This window comes from Loxodonta africana, chromosome 11 (genome assembly GCF_030014295.1).
Source record: "Loxodonta africana isolate mLoxAfr1 chromosome 11, mLoxAfr1.hap2, whole genome shotgun sequence".
NCBI lineage: Eukaryota > Metazoa > Chordata > Mammalia > Proboscidea > Elephantidae > Loxodonta > Loxodonta africana.
Genome location: NC_087352.1, coordinates 48716569 through 48722568, shown reverse-complemented (window position 1 = coordinate 48722568; position 6000 = coordinate 48716569).

Here is a 6000-nt window from a genome sequence, read left to right as displayed (position 1 = left end):
GATGGAGTTATCCTGGAAATCAAGGTCCACTTGGAAAAAGGCCTGGAGCACTTCTATAAAGAGATACCATAAGTTCAGACAAGATGCCCCAAGACGAATTGCCTCCCCCTCAACGCCCTGTGTCAGGAATACCAAACCAACTTCTAGATCATTTGACAGGCTGTGGGATGTACTCATGAGCCCCAATTTTATGGTTCTAAATGGCAACGGTATATTCTAAGACATTCTATCACATCACATTTTGGGCCTGGAAAGCCAACCTGTGGTTAGTAAAGGAAAAAATATGATACTTCAAAAGTTTCCCGTTCTTGTGAAAAAATGGGTCTTGGTAGAGGCACCTCCCCTTACCACTGAGACAAATTGTAATCATGTGATTATGTTTACAAGTCATATTAGCTCTCTGAGACCTAGGTATTAGAGAGTAGGCAATACACTCGCTCACTGAAAACAATACAAAATATTTTGGGAAACAATTTGTAAAGCCTGCATCTCCGGAAATCCCCTCCCAAGTAGCTAACCACAAAGGGAGGAAATATAACAGGGTGAAACTAAAAGTTTGCAGTCAAAACTTAAGAGTCCATGTTATCTCATTCTGTACCAGATAATCACAGGGCAAATGTGCACCCAGGAATGGACAGGTTGGAGCATTTAAGCTTTCTTTGCCTTACTCTTTACTTCATATTCTAGGAAAAGTCTTGCTCCCAAATGTCTTTTGAAGCAAATAGGTCTTATGCATTTCATTAAATAGAAGCTGTTGAAACCTCAGTTGATGGCTAAACACAGAATTACCAGCAACTCCACTCCTAGGAATATGCTCAAGAGAAATGAAAACGTATGTCCACACAAAAACATGTACACAAATGTTTATAGCAGCCCTCTTTAAGACAGCTAAAAAGTGGACACAACCCAAATGTCCTTCAGCTCATAAACAGATAAAATCTGGTATATGCATGCAATGGAATATTGCTCAGCCATAGAAAGGAATGAAATCCTGATGCGTGCTACAACATGGATGAACCTTGAAAACACCACGCTAAGTGAAATAAGTCAGACACAAAAAATTTCATAATGTATGATTCCACTGATAGAAGGCATCCAGAACAGGCAAATCTACAGAGACAGAAAGTAGATCAGCAGTTGCTTAGGGCCGGGGGTAGAGTGGGAATGAGGGAATAAGGGGTGATAGTTAAAGGAGTTAGGATTTCTTTTTAAGGTAATAAAAATAATCTAAAATGGACTGTGGTGATGGCACAAAATATCTGTGACTGTATTAAACCATTGAATAAAAAAACCAAACCCGCTGCCGTCGAGTCGATTTCGACTCTTAGCGACCCTATAGGGTAGAGTAGAACTGCCCCACATGGTTTCCAAGGAGCGCCTGGTGGATTTGAACTGCCGACCTATTGGTTAGCAGCTGTAGCTCTTACCCACTATGCTACCAGGGTTCCCAAACCATTGAATATTACACTTTAAATGAGTGAACTGTACATTATGTGAATTATAACTCAATAAAGCTATTTTTTTTTTTAACTCAATTGACAAAACACCTGAATATTAAGTTACCAGAATCAGGCAGTTTCTTAGTCTACAAAAAAAAAAAAACTAGTGCTACTATAAAAAAACACCAGAGAACGGATAGCTTTAGAGACCAGAAATTTATTGTTTTACATTTCTGTAGGTTTGAAGTCCAACTCTGGACATTTGCTTTAGGGAAGGGTCTCTCCTTCTGGGTAGCCCTGGGCGTTCCTTAACATTTCTTGGTTTGTATACAGTTCCTCACATGGTCTCTTCCTCCTGTGTGTATGTCTCTCCACGTCGTGTTTTTTTTTTGTTGTTGTTGTTGTTTTATAAGACATCACTTGGAAGGGGATTAGATTTAGAACCTACCCCGCTCTGGTATGGTCGTATTAACATACCAAAATAAAACCTCTATTTCCAAACAGGGTCATATTTACAGGTACAGGGGTTAGGGCTTCAACTTTTGGCAGGACACAATTCAATTCATAACAGGCAGTATCCGTTGAAAAGCTCTGAAGGCAGCTGGCGGTGAAACAGAGTAACTCCTCAGTCTGACTAATGTTACCAATGACCAGTGAGCTTGAAAGTTGTCAAGCTGCCAATACCACTTCCATGCAAAACAAATTTGTTCTAGAGGACACCCTGGAACAATAGTGTTATATCCGCATCTAGTGGAATCTGTCATAAAGTGTAGGAACATCTAATTGCATGAACAAACAACCCATAGAGTGAAGAATAATACAGATTCCAGAAAATGGAAACTGTAATTGATTAACATGGTACAAGTAAACCCACCAAAAAACCAAACCCAGTGCCGTCGAGTCAATTCCGACTCATAGTGACCCTATAAGACAGAGTAGAACTGCCCCACAGAGTTTCCAAGGAGTGCCTGGCGGATGTGAACTGCCGACCCTTCAGTTAGCAGCCGCAGCACTTAACCACTACACCACCAGGGTTTCCATGGTACAAATAAGTAGGTGTAAATTATTTATGCTGGTAAAATCCTTTAGCAAAAGTATACACACACAAATTTCTAAACAGTCATCATGAGATTAAAGAAGATTCAGGCGCTGGCTTAATGACAGGAAATAAAGGGTAGGAATAAAGGGAAAAGGCTGCCAGGGGAGGATTACTTTCCAAGAGTCATTGTTATAAATGGTGTTAGAGGTGTGTGAGATTTAAAATCTACAAAGTTATGGATATCAATGAGCTTGAGAAAATGTCAAGATAAATATAACAGGATGTTAAAATGAAAATTTCAGTAGACACCGTATTCTAAAGACATACAAAACTACCTAAGTGCAGGGTTTACAAAGCAGATGGAGGAAAATGGTTATTGGACTCTAAAATCCTTCATCGAAGGAATAAAATGGGCAAGTGTTGGAAATTAGAAGAGACCTCGGAGAGAACCATAGGATGCTTGAATGTCTTCCATCTGACAGCATTTAAAAGAAAAGATTGGGAACTAGTTTACAGAACAGTGAAGACCACAGGGTGTGCCATTATAATGTCGTCTCAAATACTGTATCAAACTTCCTTTTTTCTTGTCACTTTACCATTTTAAAAACTGCCTAGATCTTCTCTTAGGAATAATCTGTCTGTTTCATCTTTCAAGTTTACTCATTCAACAACAGGACTAAATCTTCTAACACCTTTGTCCTCACTTCTGCACTTTGTATGTATAATGCTCCACACTCTCGAAACGTTTGTTTCATTTCCTCCTGAGTTTAACGATCACTTCTGGACGCGATGAGAAATGAGGGTGGTTTGGGGTGTCAGTGGGGGTCACTCGGGAGGGATGAGGGGTGCAGAGGAGTATCAGTGTTGCCTGGTCAAGTGATTGGCCTGGGAGGAGAAACGGAGGCAGCTGCTAGTTTTGCAATCTACTGGGTAAATTTCTATGGCACTGTCTTAGGCTGGGAAACCCTGGTGGCATAGGTCAACAGTTCGAATCCCCCAGGTGCTCCTTGGAAACTCTATGAGGCAGTTCTACTCTGTCCTATAGGGTCATTATGAGTCGGAATTGATTCAACTGCAAAGGGTTTGGTTTTGGTTCAGTCTTAAGCTGGGTTCTCTAGAGAAGCAAAGCCAGTAAACGCATATGAATATATAAAAAAAAAAATGAATATATAGATTTATATCAAGGAAATGACTCACGTGGTTGTACAGGCTGGAACGTCCAAAGTCCGTGGGTCAGGATATACGCTTCTCCTGAATCATGTAGCTGCAAGGGCTGGCACACCCAAGATTGGCTGGTCAGACAGCAGGGCTCTTGCTCACAGGCTTCGAAGATAGATGAATCCCAAAGCAGGCAAGACCACAGGTGAGCTGCTAGCTCAAGACCCAAGAACTGGAGGTCAGACAAACAGGAGCCGGCTGCAGGATCCAGAATGAGCAAAAGCCCACAAGCCTTGCCAGAATGTCCACTTATATTCATTGCAGGCCACACACCCAAGGAAACTCCCTTGGAACTGATTGGCTACTCACAGCAGACCCTATCATGGAGGTGATCTCATATATCAAATCTCATCATGAAAGTGATCACAACATCATATGACTGCCAAACTACTGAGAATCATGGCTCAACCAAGTTTACACACAACGTTAACCACCACAGGTACTATATTCTAAAGGATAACATGCAGAGCACTAGTGCTGGACATACTTAGCAGAAATAGGCTAGGTGTGCAAGTAAGTTTGGAGAAATGCTATATACCGGCAAAGTCAACAGCATACTTTAATGTATTAAAACACTCTGAGAATGTCTTGTTGTTGTTAGGTGTCATAAAGTTGGTTCCTATTCATAACTACCCCATGCACAACAGAACAAAACACTGCCTGGTACTGTGCCATCCTCAGTCCTGTGCCATCCTCACAATTGTTACTATGTTTGAGCCTACTGTTGCATCCACTGTGTCAATCCATCTCGCTGAGAGTCTTCCTCTTTTTCACTGACCCTCTACTTTACCAAGCATGACGTCCTTCTCCAGGGACTGGTCCCTCCTCATAACATGTACAAAGTAAGCGAGACAAAGTCTCACTATCCTTGCCTTTAAGGAGCATCCTGGCTGTACTTCCAAGACAGATTTGTTTGTTCTTCTGGCAATCCATGGTATATTCAGTATTCTTCACCAACACCATAATTCAAAGGCATCTTCTTTGGCTTTCCATATACATTGTCCAGCTTTCACATGCATATGAGGCAATTGAAAATCACGGGTTGGGTCAGGTGCACCTTAGTCCTCAAAGTGACATCTCTGCTTTTTAACACTTGAAAGAGATCTTTTGCAGCAGATTTGCCCAGTGCAATACATTGTTGAGCTCCTGACTGCTGCTTTCACGGGCAATGATTGTGAATCCAAGTAAAATGAAATCCTTGACAACTTCAATATTTTCTTCGTTTATCATGATGTTGCTTATTGGTCCAGTTGTGAAGATTTGTTTTCTTTATGTTGAGACATAATTCATATTGAAGGCTATCGTCTTTGATCTTCATGAGTAAGTGCTTCAAGTCCTCTTCACTTTCAGCAAACAAGGATATTGTCATCTGCATATCAGAGGTTGTTAATGAGTCTTCCTCCAATCCTAATACCTCATTCTTCTTTGTATAGTTCAGCTTGTTGGATGTTAACCCTTCTCATTTCTCCCACTTGTAACATCTGTCCTATCCTTTAAGATCCAGCTCTAAACTCACGTCCATAGGAAGCCTTTTCGGAAGAGGTCTACTTATTCTGAATGCTGTTATTTATATCCCATTTTATTTAATGGTGTATCACAGAGAACCTGCTAATGATATATATTTTTACAATTCTTCTCTTAGGAATCATTTATCATCTCCACCTTTCAGGTTTACTCATTCAACAACAGGGCTAAATCTTCTAAAACTTTTTGCCCTGTCTTCTGTACTTCGCACAATACTCCATGCACTAGAAAGGCTTGTTTCATTTCTTGCTGAGTACAACTTATGAATGATACATTGAATGTTTGAACAAGACTCTTTAAAGCATAGTGATTCATGCAACCTGGCACTATTATGGAGTAGTAAAACGTAATCCCAAACATCTCCTGAATGTGTTCTTCCTCTCTAAGCCTTATATCATGGCTCTTCGCTAATGTCTTCATTTCTAACCTGTACTACTGCAACACTTCCTGAACCTCCAGTTTTGCCCCTCCCTACGTTGCTGCCCAAGTCAGTTTTTGAAAATCTGTTTAAAATATCTCAGTTACTTCCCATCACCTACACCAGGGTTTCTTACACTTCAAACACTTAACCAGTTTAGGGATTTTGACATATCCACATACCTACCTGTACATTGGATATGTAATATAGTTTTTTAAACAAAATCACATTTTTTACTTAAATAAAAAATGTAGCATTGTCCCAATCAATCCTGTTAGCGAAATGACAACTTTGATTGGCAGATATTTTTCTAAAATATATTAATACATAACTACTTAAATTAAAATATGGGCCACTTAAAA